Source organism: Cyanistes caeruleus, chromosome 14, assembly GCF_971803275.1.
Source record: "Cyanistes caeruleus chromosome 14, bCyaCae1.hap1.1, whole genome shotgun sequence".
Classification (NCBI taxonomy): domain Eukaryota; kingdom Metazoa; phylum Chordata; class Aves; order Passeriformes; family Paridae; genus Cyanistes; species Cyanistes caeruleus.
In genome coordinates this window covers 11,991,145-12,017,717 of record NC_141714.1, presented here as the reverse complement: position 1 = coordinate 12,017,717, position 26,573 = coordinate 11,991,145, and the positions used below count along the sequence as shown (strand labels likewise).

General features: G+C 41.8%; 1 protein-coding gene across 15 annotated transcripts in view; it reads right to left on the bottom strand.

Moving 5' to 3' along the window:
• The window catches only part of IL1RAPL2 (interleukin 1 receptor accessory protein like 2), a 366,669-nt gene that overhangs the window by 176,480 nt on the left and 163,616 nt on the right, over positions 1-26,573 (bottom strand). The window lies entirely within an intron of this gene.

The window sequence follows — 26,573 nt, the reverse complement described above, 5'->3', positions numbered from 1 at the left end:
CACAGACACATTTTTCAATATGGTGAAAGGCAGCTTGGGAAATGCAATACACTACCCATTAAAAGAAATGGCTTTTGGCATCTGCTGAATTTTTTTAAGGTAATATGGAAGACATAAAGCAGTTATTGGCAGCTAAGGGGCTTCATGCACCTTTTTAAATTACATGTAACTGTGAAGGTGCAGGCAATAAGTAGAGCGCACTAAGCTTGCTCAATTTCACATCTTTAGAATATCATTACTTTCATCCCCAAGACACTAATTCTTTATTAAATCAACCAAGTGTTTTGCACCTTAACTGCTTGCCCCTGTAAACCAGTTTTGAATTCTCCAATTCCTTGTTGGAAGAAAATGTACATTGGCATTTGATGCCAATCTTATCCATTAAAACTTTTCCATCCACCTCTGTTAATTATGTTATGCAAAAAAAATCCCCAAATAACAGATGTGACATTTAGAATTTTCTTTTCAAGGCAGTTCCACATAGTTGGGTTTTTTCCCTACAGCCTAATCCAGCTGTAGAGGTCTGTATTATATACAACAGTATACAATTACAACATGCTGCCCATGCAATCAAACTTAATACAGGAGTCATATAAATAAAAAAGGATCTCTTTTGATGTTCTTTTCAGCAAAAACTTTTGAAACAGTTTTCTTGATACTTCACTCTAAAATTAATATATATCAGACAGTTTAATAAAAGATCACTTATCCCTACAATTTTTTCTCCCATTGCTATTATCTTAGTTACAATATGGACCTGGCACATGCACACATATCAACACATCACTTATCAGAGACCTTTTAATTCAATCTTTTTCATTGCTGGAAAAACTATAAACTTGAAAATAAGTCAGGAATAAAACCAAAGAAAAAGATTTCAAAAGCAGGTCATCAAAAGGCAAAAACAATACCTAACATTGATAGACTTCATTAAATATGTAGCTTTTAGAATTTATTGATCATATTAAGCTACAAGTAAATGGAACATCTTTACCCTTAATGCAGCATCTCAGATTCTACCACATAACTCTCAAGTTGCCTCTTGTGCATTTACAGTATCAATTCTCATACTATAAATGTTGGATATCCTCATACACTTCTTATTTAATACACACTGTTAATTGCATTCTGTCATCAAGTGATTTTTTAATTTACTTCCTAAACAAAGGTAGTGAACAAAAATTTCTGTACATGGAATATCATGCCTGATCCTATTTTTGGTGACTTTTAAAGCCTTTTATTTTTGTCTACCAAGTTTTGAGGTTTCTCTTTAATCATTGAAAGTTAACCATGACAAATGGAAGGTTTTAATTTTCCCATTGCAGTAAATCAGCTTTAAGTGTTGTGATCACATGAGCCACATGTTAAACTTGTTGACACTGACCACTTTAATACTTTTCTGATATAAAAACTTCCACGTAACATCTTGCTGCAAAACAAACTTGTTAAAAAAAAACAACTAACAATCTCAGGAGGGAAGGGAAGCCCATTACTCAAAATATTAGTCTTGACAGATTTGATAGGTGAAGGGAGATCATGGAACACCTTTACCCCCAGGGTGTTTCCTGTTCCTGCCCCCCGCTCCATAGGCAGGTGCAAAAGCAGCAGCTACTTGTGCCAGCTGACTTCTTTCTTCATCAAAAAAGCCCCCAAACCAAACCCTTCACCTGAATTTGTGTACACAGTTAACTGTTCCAGTTAACTTCAATTTTGATTTTCATTCTTTTTGCTGACAATATTCTACTGATTTAAATTAAAATTCATTGCTTTTAATGGCTGCTGTTAATGACATCAACTGAAGGGCCAGTAGCAATTTACTGATGTTCCTTTTCCTCACTGCTTCTGCTGTGTCCTTCCTCTAACACTTGGAGCCACAGACAGTAGGACAGGCTTGGATAATCTTTATTTGAAAGTTGTGTACTGGAGCATTTGTTCTCAGTGCATCTCCTCCAGGTTTATAACATCCTTCACCATGACCAAAGTTGCACACTGTAACTTGAACATGCCCTTGCCAGGACCCCAAGAAACATTACACTGACCTCTCTCTGTCTCTGCTGCTGCTGCACAGACATGGGCAGCCCACAGCAGACCTGGAGAAAGAATCTGGTTCTCCCAGTCCTACAACCCCTTCCGATCCACTTTTACATTAAATGCCTGGTTCTGACAATATGAATTATTTTATATAGGTGACAGGAGTCATCCTACTCCACACAGAGCTTCCTCAGAAAAGCTCTGTGCTTTTTTTAAGTCCTGCTCTTTAGGCAGGTGTGATTTACAATTACAGAACAGTGCAGAGCTCACAGCTGCCTTCTCTCAGCAGGGGATGTGCAATGCAGTGCTGAGCTCTCCAGATGGCTCATCCCTTGTTCTCCAGGACACACAGGTATTCCCAAAGGTATCCTCTCTCTACTGTCGTTTAGCAAAGTCACAGAAGTCTAAGTAGGGCTGTAAGCTGAAATGAATACAGGTGTCCAGGACTGGAATTTAGATCTAAACTAATTCAGCCAATCTAATTAACTCAGTCAATCTAATTAATTCTGTCACTCTTGTGTCGGTTGAATCCTGTCATACCACCTAATTCTTTCAAACCTGTGCTGGTTCAGCAAAGTTAAACCACACCAGAGAGTAACTAACAATGAGACACACATGGAAAGCTTGTGGATCAAGGACAGCAGTGCCAGGTTTTTTTCATTTCACAGAGGAGAATCACAATTAGTAGAAGTTATGTAGTTAGGAACTGACCCAATATGGAAATCCAAATTTGGCAACTCAAAATACCTTGCTTCCAATGATTTCTCCCATATCCACACCAAACTTGTAAAAGCACAGTTCAAACAAACACTAAGCAACCCTCAGTGCCATTCAATCTGCCTTGTCCTCCACTTCCATTTCAAAATTTATTTTCCCTTCTTGAATACACTTCTAATTTCAGAATTTGAGCTACTGAAGTATAGGAAGCACAGTGGAATAGATGAAAGGCATCTGAACACTAATTTACAGCCAGGGCACCAGAGTGGCTAAAAACCCTCTCCAACTGTCCCCAGAGGACACCGCAGTGGTGGGGCCAGAGCTCTGCTGGCCATTGCCAGTGCTCCACTGGAGGCACCCCACACGGCAACCTGGGCCCAGCAGAGCACCTGCAGCCCAAGGAAGAAATGAAAGAAAAGGAAATTTACACTAGAGACTTTTTTCCCTATTAACAGTATCTGAACAAAAGAATTTGAGCAGCCCAAAGGAGCCTGACCCCAACAGGGAGTGGGGTGGAGGGGGAAGGTGAGGGCAGGCTGCTGCCCATGGTCCTGTCTGCTCCAGCTGCTCCCCTGTGACAGCTCTTCCTGCAGCAGGCCAGGAGAGGGTAATTACAGAGAAAAGAGCACACAGGGAACAGAGCAACTAGTCATTATAGCGTTGATGACATCTGTGGAGGGGAGAAGTCTCACAGAGCACCTTGACTAAATCTTAATTATTGAAGAAAGACTAATCAAACAGGAGCCAAGTTTTCCCCCTTGCTCTTTTTTCTTGTTAAATACACAGGTAAGAATGTTTCCTCTTCTGAAGCTGTTGAGGCTAAAATCTAGGTCAGGCTCCCTGCACTCACATGGAAACTGGAATTTTTTCCTCTTGCTGTGCTGTCAGTCACTGGAGCGTGAGCATTGTTAGATTCGTTTGGAGTATTCTCCAAGCTGTCATTACAAATGACTGGAGTTGCTTAGGTGGAGTTCAGCACTCCATTATCCAGAACAAAGTTTGCTGTCATTTTTGCTGGGCTGGCTCTCAATAGGTAATATAATCATGTTGGTGAGAAAAATAATAGCATTAGAGAGGCACTTATACAATAAATGTATATACACCATTTCTCTGCTACCCTATAATCACCTGGTAAGTGCCAGACAGACAGCTTATTCAAATTAAATCCTGTCTATTGTGGATGCTTAATTTACACATTTCCAAGACAGATTTTTATTTTTTAATTTGGAACACTAAGAGACTATAGAAAACACTGTCCCATTTTTATCTCAGATTCCTAAGGGAAAGTGGTCTGCCCACCTATCTGTCAATCTTCCCCATCCCCTTTGCATAACTTCTACCCCAGCTGACTAAATTCAACCCTATTGCATAGAAGATGAAAGTGCTGCGGAGTGCTCTCTCCTGCATGGGTGCAGAACAGCATCCCACTGTGTCCCCCATGTGCTGGGAAACACAGCAGCAGTGAACCACAGTGCAGCCCAAAGGGGCCCATCCCAGTTACCTACCCAGGCTACTGCAACCTGAGCAGAGAGCAAACTGAAGACTACAAAACTTAAGGAAAATATAGATTGAGTTGGCTGACAATAAGTTATTGTACTTTTATGTCAGCAATCACCCAAAGCATGTACTGCATCTTCTTCCTCAACATTTCCTGGCAATTTCCCATTACTCTTATTTTAAATAAATCTAGTTGTCTAGGGAGTCTAGATGCATTTTAACATGAACCATAATAATTTATAAGCAATTATAGAGGAGCATGTACATCGTCTCTAAGTAATTTGTCTTTCTGATTGCTGTCACATGAATAATTTTTTGCACTGCACATCTGCCTGTTATAATTTTTATAGGGATCTGTCACCCACAGCAATTTATATCATAGCATTGTTAAACATGTTTGCCTACCTTGTTACCTGAAAATCTCATTTTAAATTGAAATAATCTACAAATAAATCATTAAAAAAATAATACACTAACTAATGTATTAAATTTGTTGCTCAGCAAAGCAGGCAATGCTTGTGACTCTAGGTACACAGTCAGAAATAAAACCACCATTCCTCTAATACAAGAGTTATATTTTTATGTATATGTTAGCTGTAGGACAGCAAAGTCCAGGAACTGATATCCATCATGCTCAGGGTTGGCAGACACATAGCAGTGATAGATGCACTCCATTAAGAATGTCCAAAGAGAGATGCAAATTTTTTAGAGTCTTAAAGGGGAGAAATCAGTTACAACCTATGAATTTTTGGCAACTTGGGATTTTCAGATCTTGATTCTGGAGAAAAGGGAACACACCCTGCATATGAGCACTTCAGCAGCTTTGGCTGGACACGATTGTCTCAAGGGTCAGGGTGTTGGATCAGCCTCACCAAATGTAATTGGTTTCACATCTCTGGACTTTTGGCTTCACTGTGCTAATGCTGCTGCAGTGCTTGCAGACGTCTGCCAGCTTCTCATCACAGCCTGGCACTGCCATGTGAGACCTGAACATCAGCAGAGCCCAGTTTTGTGTCCTGTCTCCTCCCAGAGCCCTTCCCTCCTCCTCACACCATGAGCTGTGGGACCTGAGCTGCCTAAAAACTGCCAGTAACCACCACACCCTTCTGAGTATTCTTTAAATACTCCAGTGCTCAGACACACATTTGCTGGTCAAAGAACACATTGTAAATAACAGTCTCCTGACCACTTTGTGCACTGTTCAAAATCACAGATGTTACCTCCAAAGCATGGTGAGGTCTCTGTGTGTGGAGCTCCCTCATCTTAGCTCACTGACCAAACTAGATGATGAAAGAGCACTCTTGTAACTGTTAATAAAAATTCACTTTACTGAGACACATCTGAGCTGGTATCTCTGACATGCAGAGCAAGTCACCTGGCTTTACCAGGGAGAAGCCCATGCTGGCAGTACTCCAGGAGTGGGTGGAGAGTGGCCTTGTCCAGCAACAGAGGAGCATTTCCAAGAACAGGCAGGGAGGGGAGGAGGGGGAAAGTTCAGGTAAAGTGTCTATCATCTCTTTTCTGTGAGTTTTACCCTTTGAATCAAGTAGACTCTAGGTTTTGACTCTATGTCCATATTTTAAAGTGCATTTTAGAAAAAATTCAAATAGTTTTCCCCTGAGGGATACACAAAAAAATATCTGCTGGAGATAAGATCACTTAGAAAATAACAAATCTTGAGCAAAAACAAGTTTATCGTGGTTCAAGATGGGTGAATTTTGCCATGCTTTTCCTAAAATCCTGTCAACAGCTATTTCTAATTCTTTTCTATGACAGTAACACCTTGTTTCAGCAATAAACCAAGATTTTTTTTTTGCTGTAGAAACACAACATCTGAGAATAGGATCACTCACCGACTTTGCAGTTTCTCTACTCTGATCTCATTTTCTGAATATTTTCTAGCAAAAATCAGACTATTCAAACTTGCTGGTGAAAATGCTTGTGACTTTCAAGGCATATAAAAGCACAAATACTCCAAAATTCCTAAGTCAAATAAAGATGATTGAAAAAAATCTTCATTAAATTTAGCAACATGCAAACATTCCTCAAAATCTGGGCCAAAAATAAGGAAAAAATAATTTAAACATCATTGTACACTGCCTAACTTTTTTTCCTAATTTTGATCAAAGCTTCAAATTTCTGCAGGATGAACTGAAAGGTTTTTAAGACTTGCATATGCTTCATTTTTTTGACCAGCTTTTCTTATGATCCACAGCTAAAAAACCCAACTGAAATGTCAAATATTCCAGCCGAACACTCATTATTTCCTTTGAGGTCAAACTCTCTGTAAATATATACTGCCAGAGGTTCAAATAACCACAGATTGCTCTGCCCTGAATTACATATGCATATGGAGCCAGGAGCATTTTAGCCTTGTATTGAAAATGCAAAAGAAAGAACATACTGGTAGATCACCAAAATTCTCTAGGGAGAGAAAAACCCCTGAACAAAGTCTCAGCTTCCAGAAGCGATGGCATATTAATGAGGTCAAGGCTTAGAAATTATATTTGAAGAATGAAAATGCTGCAGCAGAGTCAGTAGAAGGACTGGACAGGGGCATTTCATCCCAAAGCACTTGTCACAGCCAGCTTTTCAGGTGCCACTTTATCACAGGGGTTTTCTGGAACGCTTGCTGATGGAGAGAAGAGCAAATCACAGCTGGCAGGTTAAGGATTTTGCTGGAGACAGGGAGGTCTGAGACACATTCTGTGATGGAAAGGAAATCTCTGTTCTCATCATATTCTTTGCAACCTCTTCCAAGTCAGATGTTCCCAGAGACAGATGGAACCTGAAGTGCCCTTCCAAAGCTGTGCTCTTTGTGTTCAGCTGATCGCTCTGCTGAGCACAGAGAGGGGGAGGGCACTAAAGCAACTCTTTAAAATGCAGCATATTCACCCTAAAAATGAGTATTTGGTGACCTTGATCTCCTAATCACTTCAATATCTGGCAGGTTTTTAAAGAGCCTGTGTTGAAGTAAACAGTACAGAAATTGGAACTTATAAAAGTGGTTTGGTTTAAAATATTCAATGTAATGCCTTGATTCTCTACAGCTGTCACCATGTTAGAAAACAATGTGAAAGGCACCTTGAAAATCAACAGCAGTACAGACAGGACATGAACAATAAAGAAATCATACTTCATGGCTTCAGGCTTTGATGTATTTTGTGAAGTCCCAGCCATGGGTTCAAAGCATGTGCACAGCCTCCTCAGCTCCCCCAGCACTGCCTGGCCCTGCCCTTCCCACTCCAGTTCCCCTCCTGCCATGGGGCAGCAGATTTGGAAGAGCTGTAGGAAAGTCATTGACAAATCTCCTTCCTCTGCCCAGCCTCCCCCTTTGCTTCAAGGCAGGAAAGCCAAGTGGGTGATCTGCAGCAAACAAGGTATCCAAACCACTAAACTTCTTTTCTTCTTTGAGAATCTATAAATTAATAGCTATTTCATCAAAGTCAGCCACGAAATAACATGATTAAATTAGCACCAACTAGCCCAGGCTAGTTATTTATATTATAGGCTAACATTATCTTAAGCAAAGAAAGTATGTTGCTCTAGATTGAAGTGGCCAGATCAGATATAGGCTGTTACATCTGTTTCTTGGACAAGTAACAAAAGCTTTCTGTTTAAATCCTAAAATTTAAATTCCGTAAATTAATAATTCAGACAACCAAAAAGTCAGTGCAAACACTGGTATGAGCTCAAAGGCTTTAAATTAGTGTTCATCCAGATCTGAAACCTGTCTGAAGATGGGTTTTTCTTTTCTTTTCTTGTCCACAAAATCTCGTAAACAAAAATAATTCTCTTTTGCAACCAGGAAACAAAACAGGAAAAAAAAGTCATTTTTTTTCTAGCATGTTGTACAGTGGATGTTGCCATTTTTGTTAGCTCTTTGGATTCCTAAGGGAATCAATGAATGATGGAAAAGCTCAAAGAGAGACTTCCCAGCATCTCTGATACCTCTTTGGTGCACAGAACTATATTCAGACAAAGGAGACAGAAAGAAAGAAGAATCAGTATCTAAGGAAGAACAGTTAACTGATACCAATAACAAGTAAAACAGACTGAAAATATTTTTTTGCATTTATAAATAAAAGTTTTATCCTAACACAATTTCAGGTAAGGAGCAACACACTGAAGACACACTTCATACCTGAAGGTATGTGCATTTAATACTTTACGTGCTGTTGAGTACATGTGAGCTCTTTAAGGCCGCTACATTAACCATGTAAAATTTCACACAGTTCTGTTTTTATGTCTTCAGCACCATGCAAACTTCAGGAACAAAGCTGAATTGATCTCAATAATCAATGATTCTCTTTTTATTAGTTTCCTTGAATAAAGTGACTTAAGGTAAAGTAAATGAAAATTAACTCCCAGATCAGGCAGTTGTAGTCTCAAGTAATCACAAATTAGAAAACTCTATATCCACTGCTTGTTATTCTCAGAAGGGAGTAGTAGAAAAGAATTGTGAATAATAAGAATTCAAAATTAAAGACAATTAACCTCTATTAACTTGGTAGCCCTGCGAGGTAGAATTACTGGTGTACATACACAAGATTTTTTATGTGGCATGTGTTTTTCAAAGATGTGGACAGTTTGAATTGGATTATCAGCTCTGAGGACACAGTCCTCTTGAGTTTGGATTAGGTTAGGAAGATGGGCTCCCTGTTGAATACACAGGGCTAAATTAATTTCTTCCACTGTCTGTACAGAAGAATCCTTGAGAGACACAGGTCTGCTGTAAGAGCTCCTACCACACCTCACCTGTGGCAGAGGCAGAGTGCTCGAGAGAAAGAGAGAGCAAGGAGACTATCAAAAGAGCCCACCACCAGAGGAAAGCAGGACTGAGTTATTCCTGGGGATGATCTCCATGGTGTTTGTGCGAGGTTTAAGCAATCATTCACTGGGACACCTCAGCAGAGACTTTTCTGGTAACCCAAATTCCCCATTTACCATGGGCAACTGGTGCCTGACCAATGCCCCTGCCTGTCTCACAGCCAACTGTGCCATCATCCCTGGCCTCGGAGCCGAGCCAGATTCCACACCTCCAGGGGTCTCTTCCAAGCCACCTGACCCTATGGCTTGTCCTAGCACTAACACAGCCCTTCACAATTCACAGATGCACAAAGGGAGCCTTTCTCACAAATACCCAGATCTGGGTGGACACCTGCACTACCCTACTCATTAATAATTTATTTTCTAGCCTACAAAGATGTAATCAATCAATCCATCAGAAGATTACCACGGGTAATCTTTACCCTTTACTAAAAGGGTACAAAACTGGTTCCCCATCATAAACACACTGGGTAGAATGGATGTTTTGGGGCTTGGATATCTGCAAAATACTGGATGAACACACAGCAATGTTAAAAAAAAAATAAAAAAAGAGAGAGAATGCCCAATTTTCTATCAGGACATACACAGGAATAGAAGGGAACAAGTCAAGTTCATCTAATTTACTTGCAACAAATAACTAGCTTTGGTCATTTGCTTTGACTCTATGCATTTACCTTTGGATATCTAGAGACACTTGCCATTTTACAATTGCTGTGCCATTCTTCCTGTTATCTGGCACAGATAATTTCAGCTGCAGTAAGCCAATTACCATTTCTACTTGCATGACAGGAGGACCTCTGTCATGAAAAGGTTGTGACCCACACTCCAGCCTAGGTTGCAATTCCTCCTCTTATTTTAATTCATTATCTGCATGTATGCAGCAGAATTTAAATAGGAAATTCTCCTGACTGCAGATCACATTAGATTCCATTTCAGTAAAACGAACATTTACAAATCAAAAGAATATTTGCTTTTATAGGATAGTCATGAATAGAAGTGTTAGTGGGTTATTTGATTAAAATTTCTATTAGTGATGAATTATGAAATGCTTTCAAAAGGAGATATTTTTAAACAGTAAACATTGTTCACTTGTTTCTATTTAAAATAAATAAACAGGGTTATTCTAATTGCAAGCCATTATAATTACATGTAAGAAAGAAAAATGAAGGATGATTGAAAAATGAGCCATTACAAGAGCTACCAGACCTACAGATGTGTCTCTCTAGGTAAAGTGGCAATGCAGTGCTGTGCTCTGGAACACACCACTGCAGCTTTGCTTAGAACACCTTTACATTTATATACCCATTTTCCAAAAGCTGCCAACTGTAACATCCTGCAGCACTGCATCCACCAGCAGCCCCTTGCCTTCAATGGGAACAAGGGTCATGTGGATGGGAACACATCCACCTCCTTTTCTGAAAAAAGGCCCTAGGGGAGACTGCCATCACAGCCCCCCCATGGCCTGCCAGCTCCCCAAATCCCCACCCACTTCCAGATGAGTGATGTGAGCAGTGACTCTCAGCAGGACTGGTCACCAGTACCACAACTCCTCTCAGTCCTCTCTCCAGCTCCCATCCCTGTGACCTTGCTCCTCCCTTGCCCCAGCCCCAGTGATCATCCCTTATTGGGGTAGAGGGGTTATTTCGTCATCACCAGAACTGCAGATCCCCACATGGTCCCATTCCTAGGGACTTCATCCTATTTCAAATCATTTTCCAAAGTCCTTACTTAGAGCAGAGGCAACACTGACTGAAATCCCACAAAAACTGGCTCTGCTTCAAGCTGACACAAAGCAGTGACTATCTTTAAATGAGTGCCACCATAAAGCAGATAGACTCCAAACCAGCCCAGTTTACAGCCTTCTCCTCACACTTCCTTGTAACTTCATGAGCCAGAAACAAAACTGGCAACAGGAAGATTTCATTTATTAGTAAGCAAAAGTAACAAACTGCAAATACTTCATTACTAATACATCATTTGCTCAGAACGACGCAAAACAAACAAGTCTGTGTTTTATTCATGGGTCTCCTGTCATCCTCAATGGCCCAGACTCACTGCAAAACATGCAGCTGCTGCTTGTTCCACTGAAAAGGGATGGGAAGATGGAGATGTTTGAGCTCCAGGGCTGAGGCTGAGCAAAGGTGGGAGTTGAGAATACGGGAGGGGAGCTGGAGAGCTCTTGGCACCGCAGGCCTTTCTTTGGATGTCAACACATCCTCCAGGTGTGACGCTGCCCTGCAGCCCCTAATCCATCAGCACATCATTATTAAATCATCACAGTGCAAGGTGAAAGGCACCTCTGAAACTTGTGGTAAAAACCTCCACCTGAGCCACTGATAAATCAGAAAAATTGCATAACTGGAGCAACATGTTTAATTAATGTCTCTCTACTGGTTACCCAATACACAGTAAGCAATGTGGAGACTGCTCATTTGCTCACTCACTCCCAGTTTCTTATTCTAACCCACATTCCAACATTTCCTGTCCCCATCTTGGGAACTGACTGCCATACAGCTTGAAGACAACAGTATTTTAATATTTTAAAATTATTAATCCGGCAAAGCATGGTGGTGACAACACCTGGACTGGCCACTGTAAGGATCACCCCAAAGAAAACCACTTTGTTTTCCACTTAAGAAACCCTGCTTTGAAGCATGGAAAATCAGTACTTCAATTCTTAAACAGAAAAAAACCTCACAGCGATTAGGGACGACAAGACAGAAATGCAAAGCTAGATCCCTTCTTTCTCCATCTTCTTCATAGAGAGGGGACTCATTTTGAAGCCTGGCTGAAGCAACCTCACTAAGTTTGAGGCTGCAAATGCTCAGTGCCTGGAGGACTCCCATCCCTGCTCAGGGCAGGCAGGCTGTCCCTGCTCCTCTGGGAGGGCTCCTGCCTCTCACATCAGGGCTGGGACTCTCCTGTCTGCCAGTCCCTGATCCTTCCAGCACTGCCCCTGCTAAACCCAAGCAGAATTCAGCAAATAGTGAGGAAGTTTCCCAGTGGGGAAGCTGGAGATGGGAGGGAAGATTAATTATGACACACAGCGTTGTGAGTGGATGCATTCCCAATTAAAAATGCTCTATTTAATTCAACCCAATTTTATTATCGTTTTGACTGTATTATTTTTTCCAGCTCACAATGACAGATTTTTCAGTTGAGATGACAGAACTGTCATCTGTCCAGCTCTGCATCTGAAGGAAGAGGAAAATGACTGTTCCCAGCTGAAGAGGAAAAAGCACACAGGAGGCATGTGACCTCAGGGCAGGGATTTTGGGTACAGACAGGGAAGTGAAGTGAGCGGTGTCTGACAGACTAACACATGTTCCTGGGGCACAAAAAAAAAAAAGGCACTTTGAATCTGCTCTTATCGTGGTTAAAGCAGAATTTAATGGCAACAAATCATTCTTGTTTTCACAAGACACAGGGTCCAGCCTCAGAGGTGTGGATGGCATCCAGCTCCCACGGAGATCAGCGCACCCCACACAACCTCTGCATCCTGCAGCACTGGGGATGACACTCCGGGGAGCACGTCCCTACAGCAAACCCTCTTTGTGAGAGGGGAAAAAGAATAAAACAGAGGGAGGCTCTGTTAGAAACAGGCACTTGCATCAGAAATAAAGATGCAGGCATCATGCAAACTGTGTTAGAGGAACTGCTGATAAAGAGGATTTCTTCCAAGATAAAGACTGTCTGTCGCATTTCTGTTAAAAATAAGACTATCACAAACACAATCATATTTTTTCATGTGTCACTTGTGAAATAAATTATATTTCACTGTGAGGTTGACAGTGTAAGAAACACAATTAGAATGATTTACATATTAAAGACATTATTATATCTTCATTGTAAATATTTCCATTGTGATGACTTTGAACAGAATCTTTGAAAAACAGAAATATAAATATCCTCATGCCAGATTTCACATAATCTGAAATCATGCTGTGTCAAATTGTCAATTTTAAAAATTCTCCTAAGCCATTACAAATCCTATTTTAATCTCTCCAAAGACTCATCTGCTTTTACATAATTGAAAATAACCACTGCTTGTAATGTGTTCATTTTGATGTGCAGTGAATAACCTGGTGCCAGAACCCTTCTAGCCAACCACTGTTTTGAAAAACTGTACTAAGCTTTCAATCTCCAAACTGCCTAGGGCTGCATAAACCTTTACAATGCAATTTTTTGTTATTGTTTAATGCTAAATATTCCGAATTATGTCATCAAAATCATGAGAGTTGAATTTTTTTTCCTCTTCCCTGGGACTGATTAGTGTGTCTTCAGTAAGAAAGATAAGCAAATACAACCTCATTAACGAGCTACGAACTTTAGATAACAAAAAGCACCACTAATAGCCCAAGTGCTATTGAACGGCTTCTCCTGTTAGAAGAGACAAATTCACTCAGCAGGAATCATGGACCTTGCACTTCTTTGCTTCTATTTGCATATATTTAAAAATAGCCTTGGCACTCCAGAGAGCAGGGCTAACATGAAGGATGTGAGGGATGACAGCAGAGTTCCACCAGACCCAGACCAACAGACACCCAAACACAGGCATGGGCAAAGGGGACCGGGTTACAAGAATATGGTGCAGGAAGAGAGACTTTCAACCTGGTTTTGCAAACTCTGCTTTAATTAGGAAAGGATTTCTCAAATGCCCATGCATCTTCAAACTTTGTGCTGGGAAAACCATTTACTGCTAAATGGCAAGTGTAGGCTGCATGCTAAATATTCTGATTTTTTGGTTCTCTGAATAGCTGTTACCCCAACATTCTTCCTGTCTACCTTGGGTTTTTTAACAGAATTACATATAGCCTGAAGCTCCAAATCTAAATGAAAAATGGAGCTCCATTTGAAACTTAGGATAAAAAAGAAGGCAAAAGTTAATGAGATTTAAATTAGTAACAGCCAAAGCTTTCCCTTAAAGAAAACATTATCGATTTTAAAGAGCTACCTAATGAAAAAGAATGGCACTCATTTAAGACTTTGCATGAACTACATTAGAGTTTCATTTGTAATAATAAATAAGGATGTGCTTTACAGTCCAGTTAATCAGCAGGATTTATGTACATATTTTTATGAGTTAACTACACATTCCCTAAGCCCTTAATCACAGTTCTGGGTGAACTGTTTATGGTACTGAAAAATTATAATTTCAAAGGCCCAGACTGTAAAGATAATTAAGTACCAGTTCCCTATAAGAGTTAAACACCTATACAGTTTCTGGGTTTATAATCTATTTTTCATTTGAAAAATGGAAATGCATAGTGTTTCACTTTATTCTTTCTTAAAAAATGTTTCTATTTTCAGTTTATGTAACTGGTTATTGGAAAAATTCTCCTCCTATGAATATTCTGCAGCTTTTACACACTATGAACAAAAAAATATTATTGCCAGAAAAGGCAATACATGGACTCTTTTTAAACTCCCTGAATAGGTAGGAAATTTGTTGAGCTGATGGTTTTAATGTGTTTTCATTCAAACATAATGTTATATAATCACAAAACACTTTATCATATCAGTACAATTCAGGAATATAAGACTGTGATCCTATGACATTTAAATACAGAACACTGGTGACCACGCACAGTTTCTTCTCTGAGAACTGCTGAGAAAACAGATGAAGTGCAAGGTCCCCCAAGCAAGTTTCAAATGACATTTAAACCCAACTATTTCTACAAAAAGTAAGCAAGCCTGAATCCAGTCCAAACAGAATTTCACCTCATAATTCATTAAAACTCTAGACAAAACCCACCAGAACTACAGGAACATTCAGTTCATTTGCTGAGATACCTGAAAGTGCTAAAGCTTTAAACTCTATAAATTCTAAAAAATGCTAAATTCCCTACAGATGCTGAAACCAAGCTCACCTGGGGGAACCCCAAGCCCCCTACCTGGTTCCTCAGCTCCCACCCTGGGAGGTATCTGCTCAAATTCACTGTTTAAGCCATAGATCTGTTCAGCATCACCTCACAGGGCTGTAAATACACACACTTGCTCACACACAGACTGACCTCCATCTCCTATTGATGACCAACAGTGGTATTTAACTCCCCTCCAGGTCTAAAGACCACATTTCTCTCCAACAGCAAACCAGGAACAGAAGTAACTACATTTCTCAATGAAGCAAACAACAAATATCTCATATTAAGCATGTGCATGCCAAGATGACAAAGAACATGTAAAGGTGCCCCATATGGTACAACAAATACCAAATTCCAGCACAGCACTTCTCTTTCAATCCAATTCACTGGGACAGCACTTCCCAGGGGAGATAATACCTGTCCAAACATGTCTGAATGGTTGGACTTAATCTTTGCTTTGTTAAAGCAAAAGATAGATTTACAAAGAGATGCATTCATTTTTAATAAAGAACATTCACACACATTAATTTCACCTGCCACAAGACTGTGCCTTGAAGAGATTCTTCAAAGTAACTGAATAAAACTTAATCTATCTGTTTCACGGAGCTAAGAACTGCATCTACCTCTTTGTGAGCTGATTTATAGATCCCTGGCAGATCTTCTCCCTTACCTTCAACATCCTGCTGTGGCCACTTTCTCGTGACTGTGGTCACCTTCTTCACATTGTCATCACGATTCTGAGCAGTAGTGCAGCTTGGAATCAAAACCCTACCATGATCCTCCCTCATGTTTCCCACTTAATTCATAAAGTGGATTGCCTCCCAGAGGCAAGCCAGCTCTCAAACACGTAATCTTTGGGTAGAATTTTGAGTGGGCAGAAGGAAATTGCAACTCAGGTATGTTAGGTTGGTTTTGTACTTTGTTCTTCCCATTGTTTAATTATGAAGTATATTAATAAACATGAGCCTTAGATTTGTGGTACTGCCTAAGGCATGACAGAAACAACTGAAACTGCAGGAGCTGCAACCCTGAATGGATCTTAAGGGAAATAATTAATAGAATCTAACCTATGATTCCTTGTTCCTCCAAACTATCTATTTTTGTAATGTTCAATAAAACTCTTTGGAGAACAGAAGCCAGTCCCTCCCTCCCCACACAAATGTGACTGGAGTACACTGCACATTGGTGAGATGCACCACAGGACCCCTGTGAGGGCTCAGGAGAGCAGGGGGGATGGACACAGGCACTCCTGTAACCCCACTTGGGCTTTAGATCTAAACCAAAGAGATTAAGAATTACTAGTGGACTGAGGGCATCAGCTGGCAGCTGGAACAGTCCCAAATTTAAAAACCTAGGTGAGGTCTGTGGGAAGCAATAAACAGCTGTACTCACCCTGCTGCCATAGTGATTCTCACATCCAAGTCTAACATTTAAAATGTTTCTCTCGCTTTTATTTGATTTCACTTTATACCACACTGTTTCTCTTCTGTTGTTTTACAGCTGATGCAGGGGTTACATTCTGGTGTGTTATGGACCACAGCTCAAGAAGCCCCAATCGAAAGCCTCCCAGAAAACCAGTTTGTACACAGCTCAGGCTGTCTGGCAGTAGGCAGCCTTGTGCTTCTCAACAACCTCCTGATTTAATTACCATTGCCCACATTCAATGAAGAAAGTTTACCACATCCCTTCTGACTTTTGCAACTTTCACAAGTAACAGGCTTCCACGTTATTTTTTTTCTTTTTTTCCCCCCTTGTGTCTACTACAGGTTGCTTTTTCTGGCATTGTTCCAACCCACAGAGTTTAACCAGGTTCACATGCTGCCTGTACAATAGTAAAAATTGTGAGACTTGGAATTTGAAGTTTGCTTTCCTCCCCAAGAGCCCTTAGATGACTGTTTGTTCTGTTTTATACATTCTAGTGGGAATTCCTACAAGTACCTTGACCTTTTCTCTCTGCCAGCAGGAGGATTGCTGCTTTAATTGCAGGGAGACAACAACAAAAAATATCCTGGCCATGCAGACCCAAGGTTCCCTGGTGGAATGATGTACAAGAGAGATGGGATTTCTTTGGGGATGGAAAGACCGTGTTCACAAAGAGGTGGCTGAATCATTCAAGCATTTTTTTTATGCCTGTAACTTTACCAAGTCTCTTTTGAGCTTCAACAAAAGTTTCATAGTCAGATGAGACCAAGTGTTGGGCTCTTTAAGCACCAGCTGCAAATGAAAGAAGTCTTCCTACAAAAAGCATTTGAAAATAATTCCTTTCAGCTTTGCCAAGGCCAGGCATTACCTGGTCTTGCATCCACCCAGACAGTGAAGGCTATCTTAGGACAGCCTCCTCAAGGAGACCAAGTCTGCCCACTATTCAGATTAACAAAATGCTAACAAAATCCCTTGGGCATTAAAGATGCAGTTTCAACTCTGATTTCTTTTGTATGAAAAGTATCACAGACTTTGTCAAAAGAACTTTGTTAACACTAACACTTGAAAAAAAACTATGCTAATATGACATTTGCCATCCACTTGTTCTGTACTTTAATGCCATTTAGAAATGACCTGCAGCAATTCCCTCCCAACCCCTAATATTTGGTCATATATGTGGGAGGTCACTTTTAAAATTATTTTTTCACTGTGCTAATTTATTGTCATTTTTGATTTATCTAGAATACACTTGCACTTTAAACGTGACTAAACGTACCATGTGATAATAATCTTGTTACTGGTTTACTAAAAATGGTTATTATAGCAGTAAACTAATACCCTTGAAAAACCATTTGGGGCAAGACCATTCTTACATGTGCCATTTCTCTATGCTTTCACACAAAATATGCCCTGGCAGTCACTTGAGCACACAGAGCAGCTGTAAGTCTCAGCTTAGAAACCTCCCTGAAGCTGAAAAGGGAAAATCTTGGGAACTGTGGCACTTAAAAAAATAATATCTTGCTGTGACACTGGAACCACATTTAGAAAGGGGACAAAATGACTTTTGTCCTTTCCTAACTAGCATTTTTTGACATCCTTTCCTAACTAGCATTTTTTAAATGCACAAGAGTTTTCAAAAAGCACGAATTCTGCAATTCAAGCGTGCACACTGGTACTTGCACAGCCACTGAGGTTCAGCACACAGCACTTGGTCGTCTCCTCTGTGTGATTGTAATGAACATTCTCCACTTAGTGTGATGAATAAAAATCACAGGCCATGCTGAGATGCTTATCTAACAGACAGAAATAGGTTTATGCACAGAAATATAAAAGTTAGATGAAAAAAGCAGATAAAAGGAATTATCCACATTTCCTAAAGAAAACAGAAATACTGAAGCTTCAAGGCAAGAAAATATTTTCATACACTGCAACTCTTAAAAAAAAGAAAGTCTTCAGGCTGTTCCTGACAAAGGTAATGGTAGTGAAGGGTTCTGAACACGTATTTTTAGTCCACAGCTTTGACTGCATGAGCTTCCTCCTCATGATTTGTTAAGACTCCAGAGTGATAAAACAATAATAATCAAAGTTAAACCTAGACTGAAAACATCAGCTTTGTACATTGTTTTCATCTCAGATTTGTCAGAGTCCAAGAGCAGAGGCCACAATTTAGACTTACACCACAGATGTTTTGGCTTAGCCCTGAACACTGAAGGATCCCCAGATTGTGAGAGTCCATTGCTAGAGCCCTCCCCAGCAGAGCTGCATTTCACTATTCTGAGGGCTCCTCTCTCCATCAACATCCCTCACACACCACCCAAAGCTCTCTGAACTTTTGTGTTTGCTGTGTGATGTGCCTGTGGTGATCTCTTACAGGGTTGGGTTACTGGGAGTTTTTACATCTGAGCTCCCCAATTTTTCCCAACCAGCTTTTCCTTTTTGGACTATGAACAAGAATACTCTAGCTGGACTTCCTGCATCTCAGTCTGCTTCTGAAGACAGCTGCTACACAAGTCTGCATATATAACTATTAATATAAATGCAAGTATATAACTGCATTTATAACTATTTTTAAAATACAAATGAAGAGAGAAGCATTTAGATTATGGGGTCTGGCAGAGGACTTGATTTGAACTGTTTTAAACAACAAACAAGCAAGCAAACAACAACAACAACAACAAAAACAAAAAAAAAAATCCAAAAAAAACCAACCCCAAGAAGGTAAAGCTAACCATTTCCACATCATTTGCATATATGACTTTCATAGCTACTGTAATTTCTGAATTTAATTTTCATTTATAAAAGCCCATTGCTGATTGTACTCAAACTTCATGGGAAGAACTGGTGTTTCCCTTCTTGACTTAAAACTTCCTTTCCTTCCTGTCCCAGCTCTTACACAACACCTGCCCAACACCTCAGCAAGGAGATGAGGTGAGGATTGCACAGGGAAGCAACGTGACTCAAATACATGGCCCCAAACCTGCAAAGGACAGTTGTCCATTAAATCATCAGCAGAAAGGACACTCTGCTGTGGGCTGGAATTCAGCTTCGAGGGTGAGGCAGCCCATTCCAAGGTAACAGCGCTGTCACCCACAAGCCAGGGAGGAATGTTTAGTGTCACATGGCTGCACCACATTGAGAGATGGTCATTAGGGCAACAGTGCAGAACTTGCTTTTACTCCCTGAACAGTCAAAGCCCTAAAATTTCCAGGCTGACAGTTCAACAGGAAAGAAGAAACTTATTTATTTGGCCAATTGCTTCATACATGCTTGAAGTTTTCACCCCAAATCACATCAAAGGCCAAGCATCACAGACTCATAGAATCATAAAGGTGGAAAAAGACCTCTAAGATCATTGAGTCCAACTATTAACTGTCCCTTAAAAACCCAACTTACCTGCAGTGCATTGTATCCATGAAATTCTAGTTCAAAAAAGGTGCTTTTTTCCTCAAGTACTATAGAAAGTTCTTTACAGTACAGTGCAAAATCCCTGATCTGCACATTTGTATTGGTTTTACATAGCCTGGTTTTTGGTAGCAGGGGGGCATAGCTTCTGTGAGAAGTTGCTGGAAGCTTCCACCATGTCCAGCAGAAGCAATCCCTGATGGCTCTGAAGATGGACATGATGGACATGACCCATTAGAGAGGTTGGTAAGGCTTGTGATAACAGGTTTAAGAAGGAAATCAAAACAAAGGAGGCACAGTTTTCTTCTGGTCAGAGAAGAGGAGGTGAGAACATGTGAGGGAAACAACATGGAGACACCAAGGTCAGTGGAGAAGAAGGGGCAGGAGGTGCTGCAGGCCCCAGAGCTGAGATTCCTCTGCAGGCCCTGGTGAGGCAGCTGTGCCCCTGCAGCCCATGAGGATCCACAGGGAATGCAGAGATCCACCCCCAGCCCGTGGGGATCCCCAGGGAATGCAGAGATCCACCCCCAGCCCGTGAGGATCCCCAGGGAATGCAGAGATCCACCCCCAGCCCGTGGGGATCCCCAGGGAATGCAGAGATCCACCCCCAGCCCGTGGGGATCCCCAGGGAATGCAGAGATCCACCCCCAGCCCGTGGGGATCCCCAGGGAATGCAGAGATCCACCCCCAGCCCGTGGGGATCCCCAGGGAATGCAGAGATCCACCCCCAGCCCGTGGGGATCCCCAGGGAATGCAGAGATCCACCCCCAGCCCGTGGGGATCCCCAGGGAATGCAGATCCACCCCCAGCCCGGGGGAGAGGTGCCCATGCTGGAGCAGGTGGATGCCTGGACAGGCTGTGATCCAGTGGCAGACCCAGTGGAGAGAGGGCCCTGCTTCCAGGCTGGAGCAGCCTGTCCTTGGAGGACAGCACCCTGTGGAAAGAGGGACCATGCTGCAGTAGTTTTGGGAGGGCTGTGTGCCCGAGGAGGGACTCAGGTTGCAGCAGGTGCAGTAGGGCTGCTGCTCATAAGATCTGGAGCCAGGCTGGAGAAGTTCAAGGAGAACAATCTCCCATGGGAGGGATCCCCAAGTCTCACAGGGAAAGGACTCCTCTCCCAGAGCAGTGGAAAAAAATCTTGGGTGATCAACTGACCAAACCCCCACACCCTGTCTCCCTGTGCAGTCAGTGGGAAGGAGGGAGGGGCTGGGGGGAAAAAGGTGTTTTAAGGGTTTATTTTACTTCTCATTATCCTCTTATGATTCTGGTAGTAATAAATTCATTTTACAACTAAGTTGAGCCCGTTTTGCCCTTGGAGTGTTTTCCCCAGTCCTTAACTCATGAACCCCTTATTAAGTTTTTCTCTCTCTGCTGCCCAGCTGTGGCAGGGGTGGGTGAGCAATCGGCTCTCGTGGGTGCCTGGTGTTTGGCCAGCGTCAAACCACAGCAACATTTCATGCAGCTCATGGGTGGTACAAACCTTCCACAGAGCTGGGTTGCTTTGCAGGACTCCAGACAACTATTCATAGATCCCACTGAGTCAAGTTTATGGTTACAGGCAAAGGCTGACAAAAATTTTACTTGTGGTCACACTGAATGGGTGGCTTTTTCCAAACAGGCTACTGTATATTCACAGTTATCAGGTGGAGTTCAAAGGCTTGCCAGCCAGGTTGTCACATTACAGCAATCAATTCACAAATTTTGCTTTCTCCTGAGAGCAGAAGAAACCTAATAATCATCACCATTTGCTTTCAGTATCCCTTAGAACACAGCAGCAGCAAGCCTGAATTGGTGGCTTGTTTGGGCTGGCATCAGCTCCTCATCACATCTGGCAGGTTTGTCACTGCCCTCCCATAACTTCCTTCAACTCTGACCTGCAATGTCCTACCCTGACCTACAGAGCATGCACGGAAAAAATCACTTTTGAAAAGGAAACCTACACCTGAAGTGAATTGTGACACTTATACAAGTTTAACTGCCTTTTATTCACCTTGGCTATCTTGAAGCATACAACAATGGCCATGCAGTACCAGGAGCCAGTAAAAAGAGAAAAAATCCAGATTTCAGCATATTGCAGTAACTGGCAAGATTTTTACTCTTACTCCTACTTTTCACACTTCATTTTTTTTCTTTTGCTTCCTGCACAACATACTGAAGAGCAGAGACTGGGAGATCATACCTTCCCGGGATAAGCAGCTGCAGAACAGGAGGCTCAGGCAAGTTCCTGTGCCCCAAGGTTTGGGGGGAGTCTGAATCTTCCAGTTGTGCAGAGGGTGAACTGCAGAATGCCCCAGCCACACCATGTTTACCTCCATAGCTGGGCACCATGGGGCAAAAACCCTCCCCTAGAGAGGCCAGTCTCCCCAAGGGCACATCAGAGGACCAGTGCTGGCAAACAATCAATGCAGACAAGCCTGTCTTTAAATGTCTTCTTTCCAGCAGCAGAGTGTAGGTTTGATTAGGAGAGCTCTCAGTAGGGTCTTGAAGCATCATCACCACTACAAACACAGGCCACTCTTAGCTGAGCTACCCGGTCCTGCCGCACAGCCCTGGCAGCCAGTGGGCACTGGGGAGGCTGCACACCCTGGAGCAACATCCCAAGGGAAGGAGCAGCCTCAAGGGAGACATGCAGGTACTGAACCTTACACGAGAGCACAGACACACCTTCCAGATCCGCACTGCCAGCTGCTAAACCTGCTGCAGCTCTAGCCCAACAGCTGTGCTGCACTCGCGTGAGCAGGGCCTGAGACACTGCCAAGGCACTGGAACTGTCACCAACTGTCTGTGCCACATCTCCACACACCTCAGCAAGGCCACCGAGCACGTGGGATGGCTGAGGCTTCCCCTCCCCAGCTGCAGAGCCGTCTCCTCACATGGGCCTGGTGATTCACAGCCCGAGCACTGTGCAAGGCTGGTCTTGCGGGGCAGCGCTGACCCATGAGCAGTCAGTGCTTACACGGCTCCTGCTCAAAGAAGCAGAGAAAAGCCTACAGGGACTGTGCTCACTCACCTCCCACAGCCAACATGGTCCTTCTGCATGCTCTGACCAATATTTAAATGATGGTGACAGCATTAAGAGGCCTTTCCCCATGCACTGATACGGTGCCTCTAGCCATCCCATCTAGCCAAAGTCTGAAGTAAAAAGAAAACATGAGTCTTGCACTGTATCTTGAAGGTCAGTAGGTTCAGGCATGTTTGAAAGTTTATCTAAGGCTTTCTGGCAGGTCATCTCCTTATTTCCTGATGTGGAAACAATTTCATTTAATACTTCATTGAAATAACAGAGCATTGCATAATACCCCTGACAAGAGTCTTCAATGCAAACCTGCCACCTCAAACAGGTAAAAGTTTAAATGCAACATAGTTAACAGAATGTGAATTAAAAGCTCTGTAACATCCACCTGAAGCTGAGACACTCATCCCTTCCCTTTTCACATCAATGCTGAAGCAAAGAAGCTGGACACTGCATGGAGGTGCCAGCTGCTGCCTGGCCATGAGCAGCCTGTGGCCACTCAAACCTGTGGCTTCCCCCAGACAGCCTCAGCAGATCACTCCAGACACGCTTTGGCTCACTTCCACTCACGCTGCTTCAGCCCTTGTTACTTAAAAGGTGCAGCTCATTACTGATGACACTGCTAATGCAGTTTCCACTGTGAGGCTCAATATGGCTTTTCCAGGAGCAGAGCTGGGAAACTCTGTTTTCTCTGTTCTGAGAAAACATTACCCCAGCTGCTCTGAGACTCTGAGGCTTCCCAAGTAACTGCAGTGGGCGTAAAGTGCCTTTCCCCTCTCAACACACACCAAAAGGCAGCATCAAACACATACTGCACTGTCCATCATGCAACTGCTGCAGGAGGGCCACACCTCCTGCATCCCTTCAGCCTGTGACACCTAGCATGCAGGCAAAGGAAAAGGAGCATCCCAATCTGGTATTTAAAACATGAACATGTCAAGATACTCCTCACTCCTAATTCTGATTTTCTTGCCGGTCCTTACTTACTGTCTTCTAAAGACACTTCAAGATACAGCAGATGATGTCTCTTCATTCACCTTTTAGAAGAAGGGGCAGGAAAAGGAGAGAGAACACAAGTGGAAAATATTTCACAAAGTTTTGTCCAATAAATGAAACAAGAAACTTAAAAAAGACAAAAAAAAAAAAAAATAAAAAAAACACGCTTCATTCAAATTTCCTTGCTTGAATTTCACCTTGAACAAAGCCCTTGGTTAAAGCCCACTGTGTGTGGTGACTTGGAATAGTCAATGTCAAGCTGCTGAAGACTTCAGAAAATTCCTCTCTGAGATGCCAAGAGGAGCAGCAGGTAGAAGCTGCAGTGTGAGTCACTGCAGCTGTCCCAGGACACCAGCCCAGAGCCAGCTGCACTTCTCTCCAGCAAAATCACTGGCACTGGGCTATGCAGTAAATGGCAAAGCCAAAGAATGGCTGAAAAGCAGCAGGGAGGGGAAGGGAGGGGAGGGGACAACACCTCAGAAAAGCTTAGATTAAAGACAACTTCTGTTTTAAAGATTACTTTGAACTATGGCAGGTGCTAAAATTTGTGGTTGACTCTAGTTTGTTTCTCTGAGAATGCTGACTCACCAGGACACTGCCCACCAGATACCAAGGCAGAGCCCACCTACCAGACAGGCAAATCCCAATTAACTGAGAGTATTCTCAACCACATTTACACTTCAACTCTGTTTATCAAGTAGAAATGGAGACTGGATTTTTTCCATCAAAGTATTCAGAATATTTTTCTTATTCCAGGCCAGCAGAGCAAACATACGAGGAGGTGCTTCAGGTTTGTATATCCTGACTGTGACCTTCCAGATACTGCACTGATTCCAGCAGCAAGATTTTTCACACTTCCCTATCACAACAAAAAGCCCTGCCCGCATTATCTGAATACAGACACTCGTGGGAGCAAGCATTAAGCAGATTTTCACAAGGTAACACAGATTCAAACAGATGGACAGCCCCTGGTTTTTAAGCTGTACCATTCCACGGGGTTTCCTTTAGCCAATTTGATCACCTCGGAGGAAAGGAAGTTTTACACCTGATGCATCTGTGCTGAAAGACCCCCTGCCTTCAAAACGACTTTTCTGAGTGTTATTGGAAACAACAACATTAAGATAATGACAAGACTGGCAGTGAGAAATTCACAGGGGATGCAAAATAAATGAAATCAATTAGTATTATAAATACAGGCTGAGTTTCACATGTCTCACATGTTGATTACTCATATTAACTTCTGAGACTTTATTATTAACAGGTTTGTTTTGGCAAAAGCTATAAAAAATGAACAGAAAAACCCAACAGTGCTATTTTAAACTTGTACCACCACACTGCAGTTTACATAGCTGCAAATAAAATGGAAGAATGTTTTTATGAGCCATAAAATGGCTCAACTAATACCAAGAGGCATTTACTGAAACAAAAATTTTGGATAAGCCTGCATCAGACAAGCCTTACTTTAATTTTCCCAATTTAACAAAGGACAATTTGCACCAGTATAGGAAAGTGGATGAGCTCTGTCTAAGTATCAGTTCTGGTGGATCATACATTAACTGAACTTGTTGGTTTTGAGGTCAGCTGTCATTCTTTCCAAATTACTCCCCGAGCAGATCACAGAGCAGATGGAAAAGGCCAATTTGACATGACTCTTTGGCTTAATTATAGCATTACTAAGACAGCATATGGAGTTGGTATGTACTGTAGAATTTCATCCAATAACTTTATTTTTCACAAATTCAGTAATCTGGTTCATTTGCCTTGACTTGATCTTCAGTACATACATTCACTAGAATTGAATTGTTTTTACCTGTGCATTACAAACTTTCTTACCAAGTCCAAGAGCTGCACATCCACACCAATGTTCAAAGAATCACAGAATATAAATTCTACATTAAATACAAGATATTTCCAAAACATTAGTATTTAAAGTGATCCACTGTTTCCAGCAGTAATTATGTCAGACCCCTGGAGTTATGCTGGGAGAGATGAGAGATGCCAGACTGGTCTAGTGACAAAAAGGCTTTGTATTACATAGACTAGCATACCCCAAAGAACCATCTCGTGACTGTCCATCTGCACAACGCACCCACTGTGCTAGCAAATACAGCAAAAATAGGTCCACTAGCAAGAGTAGATCACATAAAATCCCCTACACTACCTGGAAGTGTAGAGGTTTATCATCTTATCATAGCACCCCTCCACCTGAAATCCTTGGCTTACAGAAATCACTGCAGTGTTCACACCTGCAAAGTAACTACCTATCAACAAGAAATTTAAATTCTTGGCACTTATCTTTTGCTGCAAATTCTTTAGGAAAGGTGAGCAGCAAAAGAAATTGGAAGTTGTAGTTCAGGTTCTCTAAATACTGCAGTTGAGTAGGCTTTTCTAGCAGTGACCTATGTCAACATTCCATTTGCAACACTGATAAGCTGTTCAATGTTCAGATTGGATATCAGGATATGTTAGAGGTGCTGACACAAACTACAGAACCATTTGCCATCACAGAAAGGCAGATTTTAACTGGTCTGAAACCATCACTAAAATTCCTCCATAGTCTGTTATTCTCCAGAGTGTGTTTTGACAGAATCCCAAATCACTGCCAAATGTATCAAAAACAGGAAGTCAGAAAACACAGCTTCTACTTGATTATTTAATACTCTTTGCCTATTTTCCTAAGAGGAGGAAATGGAAAAAGGACAGAGCTGTCAAATTAAGAGAGAAAGTGGTTCATTTCCACTGCCTTCTTTCTAAGCAGTTCAGCTTTTTCCTGCTAAGCAGGAATGGGACAGGGCAGCAGT